Source organism: Mustela nivalis (assembly GCF_964662115.1).
Source record: "Mustela nivalis genome assembly, chromosome: 9".
In the NCBI taxonomy this organism is placed as follows: domain Eukaryota; kingdom Metazoa; phylum Chordata; class Mammalia; order Carnivora; family Mustelidae; genus Mustela; species Mustela nivalis.
This window is the reverse complement of record NC_139028.1, coordinates 91946189-91957832: the sequence shown is the minus strand read 5'-3', so window position 1 is coordinate 91957832 and position 11644 is coordinate 91946189. Positions and strand designations below refer to the sequence as shown.

The 11644-nt window shown below is 46.6% G+C and overlaps 1 long non-coding RNA gene across 1 annotated transcript in view; it reads left to right on the top strand.

The window, feature by feature from the left end:
- The first annotated feature begins 1653 nt into the window (after positions 1–1653).
- The window catches only part of LOC309873396, a 33347-nt gene continuing 23356 nt past the window's right edge, over positions 1654–11644 (top strand). The window contains exons 1-2 of the long non-coding RNA XR_014316339.1: positions 1654–1857; positions 7434–7513. This is a non-coding gene — a long non-coding RNA (uncharacterized lncRNA). The remainder of the gene's footprint in view (positions 1858–7433; positions 7514–11644) is intronic.

Sequence of the window (11644 nt, the reverse complement as noted above, 5' to 3'; positions counted from 1 at the left end):
GCCCCACCCACCATTACAGAGACTCTGGGTCTGTGCTGAGTCCTGTAAGATGCTCCTGGCCAACCTTGACAAGAGCTCTCCCCACCCATCCCTGCCGCACCCTGCCGCCCTCAGAGAAAGGCACCAAAGAGCTCTGTGGAGTCTGTTCCAGCAAGGGCAGTGCATGCTCCCAGAATAATTGGCTCCTATAATTCATTCACAGCAAAGCTTGGGTGGCAGGGAGGTTTAAATCCTGTGGCCTTGAGGGAACAACATACTCTGGAAAGGGTTCTCTTTGCCTTTGTTAATTGCAAAATAAAAATACTTCCTGGACAGGAGACCCCCTTCTGGGGAGGGCTTGGCAGTTCCTCCACATAGTAAATGGTCTCTGGGATCCTCTCTTCCCCTTTTCCTTTTAGGATCAGGTACTTAAAAGTTATACTACATGTAAGACAGTTGGGAGAAGACACGAAAAGCCAAGTCTTAAACAAGTCTTTCATACACAGAGAGCAGGGCCTTGGGTGTGGGGAAGTGGGAGGGGGTCATTGTGCCGTGGCCTTCTAGTCACAAAAGTTCTCAAATTCCACTTTATACATTATCTCTGAATGAGATTTGGCCTAAAGCCACAAAAGTGCACTGCAGAAGTCACAATTTCCATTTGACCCAGTTTGGGGCATTTCTTAATCTAGAGGGAGACTCTCTCGACCTCACAGAGACCCTGGATATGACCACAAAGCCACCAGACTGATTGTCAGGAGCCGCAAGCTTGGGCTTCCCTCTACCTGAGGAATTATTCTACTAGTCGTCGTGTTCGACCCTCTTGACAGTCCTGTGAACCTCGTACTGTTCTCCGCCTCCTTTCGCAGACAGGGAAACTGACGTCTTGCTCAAGGCCACAGCTAGGAACCGGGAGAGCCGGGGTACAAATCCAAGCTCGTCTAACATCGGAGCATCTTTCCATGCTGCTATCATTAATGATAACACAACCCAGCATTGTATAGCTAACCCTGCACCATGGGCCCCTGTGACCGTCCTCCTGGTGGTACCAACTCTGCTTAGGCCCCCTCCCAGAGATGGTCTTGCAGGAGTTGTCAGGTGAGGCTTAGGTTTCTGCCTGGGTTAAAATCCTCTAAAATTCCCTTCTGAGAAAGTGCAAGACAGCTGATGCCCTGATTGCCTCAGGTGACATCATGTTTAAGTTAGTCTGACCTCCCTGAGCTCATTTCTTTGTCCCGGTCACCTCTGCTTCCATCAAAAATAACAGGTTGCTGATAAACTGGCTTTCAGCTCCCCTGCTCAGACGGCGGACTCAGAATCTGTGCTCAGAGCAGGCCTCTCAAGTTCAAAAGAGCCCTCGTGCTCTGTATTTTGACAGGTTGAGAAATCCAATCCATTTATTTTGAAAACCCATTAAGCCCAGCCAATATGGGTTATTTAGAAAGGCCAGAATTCTGCTTCTGGTCAGGAGGTCGGTGCTGTCATAAAGTAACAGCTAAAGGAAGTGAAACAAAACATATTTTATTGTACAGCTATAATTCCCAAACATTCTTTTAAAATGTACTTTCAGTTAAAATAAGACAAAACAAAAACACAGCACATTGAATTGCCGGAAATTGCCACCACTATAAAGTCTCTTTGTTCAGAGTACACATTCAATTTTACACGCCTGGTTCTCAGACCAGTGGCAGGCATATAGTAGGTGCTCAATCAGTGTTCAATGAATGGGCCTCAGAGTGGTTCATTTTGCTACTTAACATCTTTTTCTAGGTATTAGTTTCTCTTATTCCCAGCAGCCGATAAATCACCGTTAAATCATCCTCAAGAAAAGAACATCTGATTCTAGTTCTCTGGGGTTTTGGAAAGTGCGTTTCAGAATTGGTAAGTTTGACTCTTCTTGGCATCTTGAATTATATTGTTTATGATACAGATAACAAGGTCTTATGGTCAGAGTCTCCAGAGATAACTCATTTGAGCCTTTCAACCTTGTGAAAGAGGAATGGGAGATGTTACTATTTTTGTGTCCCCTCCCTGGAAGGGTGCATAGCACAGACCATTCCCTAAAAGCAAATAACCTTACTATTAAGTGATCCTGAATGCAAATGGTATTCAGAAGATGGTACAGAGCATTCTTGCATTTTCCCACCGAGTCACCTTGCAGTCCACATCCTGTCCTCACCTTGATGGGTATCTGGGCGGCCCTCTTACTGGATCTCCCCTCCCTCTTCTCTTACTTCCCACAGTTCGCTCCATCTTCTCCCCCATCCCCCAATCTCTCCAAATGCCATCCTGGAGGATCACCAGAAGCCTCTCAAGGTCCTAACATGGATCCTGCCCTTGTCTTGGTGGAATTTAGTGGGCCCTAATCCTGCATCCAAAAATTTGGTTTGTAGTAAGAGGGAGCAAACATATACCTTGGACCAGAGCTGACTCTTGGAATCTAGCAATGACCCAGGAAAGAGGGCTTCTTCTCTCTGCCTGAGCTGGTGAACTGACTGGGAAGTAAGACCAAAGAGAAGCTGTTGGAGGTCATCTGTCACCTTACTGATGAAGCTGATGTTGGAGAATATGGCTTATAGAGGAAGGAGTCCCAGAGTTGGAGACTTAGTTGTGCTGGACTGGGGTAGGCTGCCCTTCATCGGGGTGGCACACTGTGGGTGGGCAGCTCCCAAGGGAAAGGGAGGGGAAGGTGGTGGGTTACGAACATCCTGTTCTTTCCTCCAAAACCATCCATCAAAATTACTTCTCCCCATCTGGGGAGGAATGAATGAAGACTGGGAGAGGCCAGATGTCACCTCCATAGATGTCTGCTCTTATGAGGAATCCAAGGAGGGAAGCATGTCCCTTCAACACAGCACATTTTATTGACCCACACTGTTTTTAAAAAGTTGACATAGTAGGTCATGTTTAAAAATAAGATTTCGCATAAAAACCAGAAAGTGGAACGATGTCTCAGCACTGCACCTGTGTTCTCATGTGACAACGAGCTCTAAGCTGAGTCATGCCTGCCCCTTTAGGCAGCTCTGTGAGCTTTATTTTAGCTCATTAAGGACCCCCAGGCCTTGTTGTGGAGGCATTACTCTCTGATTTTGCTCATTGGTTATGACCAGCCTAGTCCTGGGCATTTTCTCTGGTGGCCTCTGTTTGACATGAGTAAGCCTAGGACGGAATAGCCCCAGGGCTAACAAACGTGCCTCTTGCTAAGCTTGCCCACCTCTGTGATCATTGCCTTATGTTGATATGTTTTAGAGTAAGGTCTCAATCTTTGGGACTTACTAAATAGCTCTTCCATGCTAGAGGCTTTGCACTAGAGAAGACGAAGGAGGTGAAGGAAAAGGAAAATCCTGTCCTATTAGACAAAGGAAGAGTCCGAGGCCCAGCGATTAGGAACTGGTCAAGGTGTAGTGCAGAAAGAAAACACCTGTGCATGCTTTCGCACCTGTGCATGCTTTCGCACCTGTGCATGCCTTTGCACCTGTGCACACAGTTGTAGTCATTTCCGATTTCCTGGGTATGCTTGATCCAGATGAGTGACAGACTGCAAGTTACTGAAAGATACTTTGCCTCCTGAGGGTGACCAGTGAGGCAGAAGCCCAACCTGACCCAGTTCACAGCCACTTTTTCAGGACCGGTGATGGGTGACACGGTGCAGGGATGACAATGAGAGAAAGTAGTCGAGAGTCTGTTTTTATAGCCTACCTGAAACTCTTCTATCTCTTCCAGAGGTGCAAAGGAGTTAATTTGGGGAAGAGAAGGGCAGAATTAAGCAAGCCAGGCCTGCACACACCCTTCCTCTACCCCACCCAACAATCTGCAGGATGTGCCTATCCTTTCTTCAAACACTTGGCATAAACTAGAGGGAAAGAGGGTCACCATGACACCAGGATGGACAGAGGGACCAATGGATCCGTGACTCATCTCAGGGAGTTTTGCAAGCCTCTTCCATGCGCTTGCTGAAGAAGACATTCTGACTGGTTTTTAGACTCTTACTTTTCATACCAAAAGGTCAAATGTCAAGGCTGAACCAGCAGAGATCCTCTGTCTCCAGTAGAAAGGAAGCATGGTAGAGATTAAGAGCACCGGGTTTGGAGTCATTTGCTCCTTATCAACGTATCTGAGCCTCAGTCTTTTTGTATATAAAATAATAATAATAATACCTTTCTCCAAGAAAGTTGCTATTAGAATCTGATGATTTTGGGAAAATACTGCTAATTCCTTGGCTGGAAGACAGAAAGCACTCGGGATATAGTAATTCTGATTCCATTGAAATAATTCTGTTTCTTATGGAGACTTTCCTCCATGCTTCACTCTATCACAGGAACTAGGTGTGTATTTGTGTACTAACAGAGGTTGGGGAGATGGGTGTCTGCAGAGTACGGTTATGAGATAAACACAAGGACTTACGGATATACCTGTAATTGAGAACCTTCCTCCACATTTTGGGGCATGGCTGGAACTGTCAAGAAGTGGCTGAGTGGAAAGTGGAAGGCAAAGGGAGTTGGGGATTAGTCCCAGATGAGAGAAGCCATACCCTAAGGGAGCACAGCAGATGTGGCCCTGCCGTTTGTTGGCATAGTTAGGAAGCAGGTGACTAGAACTGGAGTTGCTGGTTAATTTCCTTTCAACCCAGACCCACGGAACATCTCCTAAGAAGCAAGAGGTACTTTCTACGGAACCTTGTCGCCTACTAGTTATTTTATCTCGCCCTAGTCACTGAAACCATTCTGAGCCTCAGTTTTTCATCCATGAAACAGGATGCGTTCTGTTCATCTCATTCAGCATCGTGATGGTAGTGAGATCGCCAACAAGGAAGGCCGTTGTAAATGGAAAACCCCTGTGCAGACATAAGGCTGAGTGTTGATGGCCCTTTGACCTGACAGCCACATTTTAAAACACTAAGCAAATCATTCCCTTGCTTAAAACTCCTACAGTGCTTCCCTATGACACTTAAATCCAAGCCTCTTACCAAGGCCAACTGGATTTTGTACAGCCTGGCCCCAGGCATCCCCTCTCCTCTGTTCCACCAAAGGCCATTCCTACCTCAGTGCCTTGCACTTCTTATGTCTGCCAGAAACTCATGGCCAGCTCCCTGTTTCCATTCAGATCTCATCTCAGAAGCCATCTTCTCAGTGGCGCCCCCTGGGCTACCCAAACCAAGGTACTGGCCACACCTCTGACCCCCACCCCCAATCTCCAGCAGCTCTCTCTCACCTTGTCATGTTTCCCTGTGTTGTTGCTCACTCTCCAAGTGTACCTTCATCATTTATTGTTTACTGTCTGTTGGCTGTTCTCCTCTCCATCCCTCTGCTCCTCCCCCAAAGAAGTTCCTTCCAAAAGGGTGTGGAGTGTCTTGTTCGCAGCTCTCCCAGTGCCTCGGAGAGGTACCCAGTAGAAGTCTCCTGGCAAAGTTTAACCATATTCCCCCAAGCCCCTAGCGGTTTTCAACAAAAGCCAAACAAGTTCCATTCATGGGAAACATATTTCCAGTTCACCACAGACTTCTCAACCGGGAGGATTCTGAAACATACTGTATTCGGTTACTTCCCACTAACTCTGTGATTTCAGAATCTTGAATACTGAGGATGTTACCAAGAGGAAGGCAGACATCAAGTTTGGACCATCCAGCACAGTACAAGTCAAGGTGAAAGACATTAAGCTCACTGCTGTGTAGTTGATGAAGATGGGGCAAGGGGCATTTCAGAGGAAACTGGTGGGCGGCAAGTGGGACTCCTCAAGCAGCAAAGCCAAGAGGGGCCAAGAAGGTGTTTGCTGGAACTGGCAGGCAGTGGCTGGTGGTGGGGCAATTTGTGCCTGTCTGTCCCTGCCCACAGAGCTGTCTGTCCAAGGGAAGTGTTGGCAGATCTGTGATGCCCTGTGGTGTTCTGCAAACTGCTGCTGTTGCTCAATGAACCAGTAAACCATTAAGTGCCTCCTACACAATGGGAGCATTTGCAAATTAAGCATCTGAAGGAGCATACTGGAAAGCAGAGGAGTTGTCTTGACCAAGTCCTTCATATCCTGCCTATTCCATCCCATCTCTTTAACCTGAACTCCTAACATTCTCCTTTTGTTCTCTTTGCTGCAGCTGCAATAACCTCCTTGCCTTTTCTCCAACCCACCAAGGCCATGCCTACCTCAGGGCCCTTGCACTGTCTGTTCCTCTGCCTGGAACACTCCCATCAGACCTTTGCCTGTCTGGCTCCCTGACTTAATTCACGTCTCTGTTTTCATGTGGCCTCTTGAGAGGACTTCTTCAGCCACCCTGCCTAAAAAGAACACCTGCCCTCAAGTTCTTTTTTTTTTTTTTTTTTAAAGATTTTATTTATTTATTTGTCAGAGAGAGAGGGAGCGAGAGCGAGCATAGGCAGACAGAGTGGAAGGCAGAGTCAGAGGGAGAAGCAGGCTCCCTGCGGAGCAAGGAGCCCGATGTGGGACTGGATCCCAGGACGCTGGGATCATGACCTGAGCTGAAGGCAGCTGCTTAACGAACTGAGCCACCCAGGCGTCCCCTGCCCTCAAGTTCTTTACTTCACTTATTTTTCTTTAAGAAGAGCTGGTGGCTGATTGCTATCTATTTGTTTATTTGCTTACTGGCTATCTCCAGGCCCCCAGCTACCCACTAGCTCTGCTAGTCTAGTGTAAATTTCTGGAGAGCCTGGGCCAGGTTCTTAAGAATCATGCTTAACTTAAAATATCCATGATAGGGGGCGCCTGGGTGGCTCAGTGGTTTAAAGCCTCTGCCTTGGGCTCAGGTCATGATCCCAGAGTCCTGGGATGGAGCCCTACACCCGGCTCTGCTCTGTGGGAAGCCTGCTTTCCTCTCTCTCTCTGCCTGCCTCTCTGCCTACCTGTGATCTCTGTCTGTCAAATAAAATATCCATGATAATCATTGATTCAATTGAATAAACGTGATTCAATTGAGTTTCTCGAATGAGTGAATGGATGAATGAAAGAAAGGTAAGAAGATAGCAAGCAAGGTCAGGTTCAGGATGGGCTGGGTTATGGAGAGCTTTGAATACCAGAGGTGAATACAAAAGAGCAAGGGGTCCGTGGTGGGGAGGGGTCATGACTGTAGGAATTGAAGCAGGGAAATCTTGAGATAAAGAGGAGTATCTTGAGAGGTTTATAGGACCCAGGCATATCCATCCCACACTAAACATACAGACTTTTGCTGGAGAAAAAGCAGACAAGGTTTTGATAATTGTCACTTCCGAAATTATTTGGTTCCAAATACATGTGTTAAATTAATTAAATTGGGAGGCCATTAGACCAACCGTTCTTGTGCTTTAGCAGCCTCTATAAGCAAAGAGCAACCTAAACCTGTAAATGCCTCAATATTACAAAATTGAAATCTACGGAGCACCGATCAGAAGCCCGCAACACGGCTTTCCAAGCAAAGCGATCGTTGAAGCTATGGTTGGTCGAGTAATTGCTTTGCTTCCTCGTCTTTCCTACAGAAGTCTTGCCCCAAGGTCCTGTTGGGGGAGCACTCCGAACCACTTTGGGAGCTGCCTGATTTGAACTGATTTTTGCTCAGGTGAGCCCCCAATTTTTAAGATACCTCAGTTTCTCTTTTAACACATTTATTTCACAATTGGCCATGATCACTCAGCCATCAGTATGTGTCTTCAGAAATTCATGCAAAGTTATACAAAACTAACTTAAAAGTTATTTTCAATTGAGATGAAATTCTATAGGCACCAACATTGAACAAATTAACTTTCTGAATGCTTATTAATTGCAATTCTTTTTTCCCCCGTTTTGTTATCCATGAAAACATATTTTAGCCTGAAAACAATATCCTAGAACTGCCTCCCCCAACCCCCTCAACCAAAGCAGTATAGGCCCTGGGCCTCATGCCTGAAGCCACTGATGACTACAAGGGCCTGGGCAGGGAGAAGAGCTGAGTTTGGGGGAAGATCTCCACCAGCTGCTGTCAGGATGGTTTGTAGCTCTGGAAACCCCTCAGGCCTTATTGCCCTCAACCTTCCCTCCCCAGATGGAAGAAGTTCAGGATCGGGAAGATGGTATCAGCAGCAGGCCTGCAGAAAGTGAGGGGAATCCTTAGAGAGTTCAAAGACAGGGACTCTTCAGACCCAGGAGATAAAGGAAATCTAGGGAGGACAGAGCGATGCTTCGTTTCAGATCCCAGGGGTGTGGGGTTTGGAGGGAAGATGATGGGCTGAGTTTGGGAATTAGTAAGGGGAAGGGCTAGGGTGTCATTTTCCTTGTCTGTTAAGGAGATGTATTAGTCAGGGTTCTCCAAAGTAAAAGAATCAATACAGATATGTGTGTGTGTGTGTGTGTGTGTGTGTGTATACACATATATTTGTAGATATGTATATATAAAGGTGATATATTATAAGGATTTAGCTCATGTGGTTATGGAGGCTGACCTATCCCAAGATACGATTCAACAAGTTGGAAACCCTGGGGAGCTTACCATGTAGTTCCAGTCCAAAGCCTGGAAAAAGACCAGTGTCCTAGCATTAGGGCAGTCAGGCAGGAGGAGTTCTTTGTTACTAATGGGAAGGTCAACCTTTTGCTCTAGCCAGGCCTTTGGCTGATTAGGTGAGGCTCACCCACTTTCAGGAGAGCCATCTGCTTTACTCAAATTCAAATGTTAGTCTTACCCCAAACACCCTCACAGATCTACCCAGATAATGTTTGACCAAATGCCTGGGCATCCCGTGGCCCAGTCAGGCTGACACAGAGGCTAACCGTCATGTGGGGATGAAGCAGCACTACTACCCACGACAGAGTCTCGAGGACTCCATATACCGAAAGCATTTAGCACATTGGCTGGATACACTGAGGGTTTAACACATGGGAGCTGTGCTTATTCATTATATTAAAACAGAAATTTCTGGAAGGTGGTTCCTCTTATTAAGATATGAAAGCCTATTTACACCAGGGCAGTGCCTTTAATGAGTAAACACAGAATAACTATTGGTTGAATTGCTGAATTTAGAGAGATCCCTGCCAAGGAAGAGAACAAGATCCTTCTTCCTAAGGGAGCCAACACTGGTTCAGAATGTATTTATGTGGGCCACTGTTCTCACAAGTCCAGATAGTGTCACTTTGGAGCCCAGGGGGAACTTTAATTCAGGAGAGCCCCAGGCCTGGGGACAAATATGGCAGAGATGCTGTCTCCAGGCTTGCTCATGGGTCTCCTACAGCTGCTACAAGCAGGAGTGTGTGTTAGGACCGCAGGACACAAGAGCAGGCCTTACCCACCATACTTCCTTCCTCTCAATTCTCTTGCCCATGAAACACGGAGAATAATACCCACGCTTCCCAGTACTCAAGGGTGTTTGAGGACCACAAAGTTAGGCATGTGAAAGCATTACATCCTCTCTAGAGAACTACCCAGATACAAAACTCCGTTTAGGCTATTGCTTTAATCAAGAACGACATGGCTGAAAAAAACACACTACAAAACATGGTTAGTTCATATATACGTTCCTGTATCCACAAATATTTATTAAGCACCTACTACGTGTTGAGGACCCCATGAGGCCCCTGGAAAATGTGGAGGGTGGCGAGGAACCTGGATATCCACTGTCTCCTTGGGGACTCGACTCTCCGGTCTTCTCTGATTCCCACAAACCCAGATTAGATCCTTTGTGAATTGCTTCTTCATAACTTTGCTGCTGGGTGGCTTAGTCGGTTGGGCACCTGACTCTTGATTTTGGCTCAGGTCATGATCTCAGTCGGGGTAGGGAGACTGAGGCCTGAGTGGGACTGCTCACCGAGTGTGGAGTCTGCTTGAGATTCTCTCTCTCTCCCTCTCCCTCTGCCCCTCGCCTTCTCCTCCACACTCTCTCTAAATAAATTAATTAGTTAATTATTTTTTAAAACAGAATTTTGCTTCTTTTCACTATAATCTTTCAAATGGTTTGTTGTTCTGTGATATGTTAATGATTATATAATTAATTTCTTTCTCTGCCACTTGGATCTTAAGTTCTGTCCAGGATGAATGTGGCTGGTGTTGCTCACCATTTTTTTTTAAAGATTTAATTAATTAATTTATTTGAGAGAGACAGAGCATGAGCAGAGGGAAGGGCAGAAGGCAGAGGGACAAGGAGATGCCTGGATGAGCAGGGAGCCCACTACCAGGCTCCATCACAGGACCCCGAGATCATGACCTGAGCTGAAGTCAGACACATTACTGACAGAGCCACCCAAGCCCCCGGTCCTGCTCACCATTATAGTCCCATGTGCACCACAGTGCCTGGCATACAACTGGGACTCAGAAACAAGTTGTTGAATGAAAGGACGGGTGGATAAATGAATGAATAATTGCTTTCAAAATGCCCGGGATGTGTATGAAACCATAGAAAATATATGCATTGGCCTCTGACTCTGGTTCCGACCCAAAGCTCTTAAAATCCTCATTATTTCCTAAATGATAAGAATATTAGGATCTTTTAATATATTTTTTTTGACCCCAGTTCCTGACACAGAGCTCCTAAGTCCCTAGGAATGTCCAGGGTGATAGGAATGTCTTTTGTTCTAATAAGGTGACTCTTGATGGGGTCCTGCATAGGGACTGGTCACTTGAAAGACCAAGCCATGAGCCAACCTTAGAACTTTCAGCCCCATCTCCTATCCTCCGGGAAGGGGCTAGAGGTTGAATGAATGATTGATGATGCCAATGTGTTCAAGCCTTCAGGGTTCAAAGAGCTTTCAGGATGGTGAACACATCCGTTGCAGGAAGGGTGACACACCTCAACTCCATGGTGACAGAAGCTTTGTGCCTGGAACCCTCACGACCTCGTCTTCCATTGAGCTATTCATCTGTGTCCTTTAGCATATTCTTTTTTATATAATAAGCCAGTAAACATAAATAGGTGTTTTCCCGAGTTCTACATGCTGGTCTTGCAAATGATCAAACCCAAAGAGGGGGTTGGGGAACCCCATTTTGTAAGTCAGTCATAAGTACTGGGGGCACCCTGGGGCTTGCCGCTGACGTCTGAAATGGGGACAGTCTTGTGGGACTGAGTCCTTAATGTGTAGCTTTGGTGGGTCGTGTCAGAACTGAACTGAACGGCAGGACAGCTGGCTGGTGGGGAAGAATTAGTTGGTGTGAGAATAAACCGCAGCACGCATCTGTTGTCAGCGCGTCGTGAGTGTGGTATCAGTGCGAGAGTGCAGGACAGTGCAGAACACCAGACGAAGTAACTTGAGGCTCAACTATATGTGATAGTAATTATTGTGTGGCATGTGGCTGGGCCAAGGGATCTGGATTAAAATCTTCATTAGGTAGTAACTGAAAGTCAAGATTAGCCATCCCCTTTGAACTAGATATGATGGAGACCGAATATTATCTTCTGAAGCAGCTGTCGTATGCCAAAGAATGAGTGGAAGTTTCAAAGGCTGGAGGATCCCTTGCCCAGACTCCAGATGCTCACACAACAGGACCTGAGAGATTAGTGCAGGCCTTCCTGTGGCTCCTTGAGGCCATTATCTAGTGGTTATCTGGTCCCACCTGCTGCCTGGCCTAGGGGGACTGAGGCACAGCTCTACCTCGGAGCGGCCCTCTCATCTTTCCATTCAAGCTACCTCCAGTACTGCTGGTGAAAGAAATGCTCTACCAGCCACAGGACATTGGGGAGCACTTGATATCTAAAGCCAGCTCCCATTTATCAGCCTCCTCTGGCTGTTT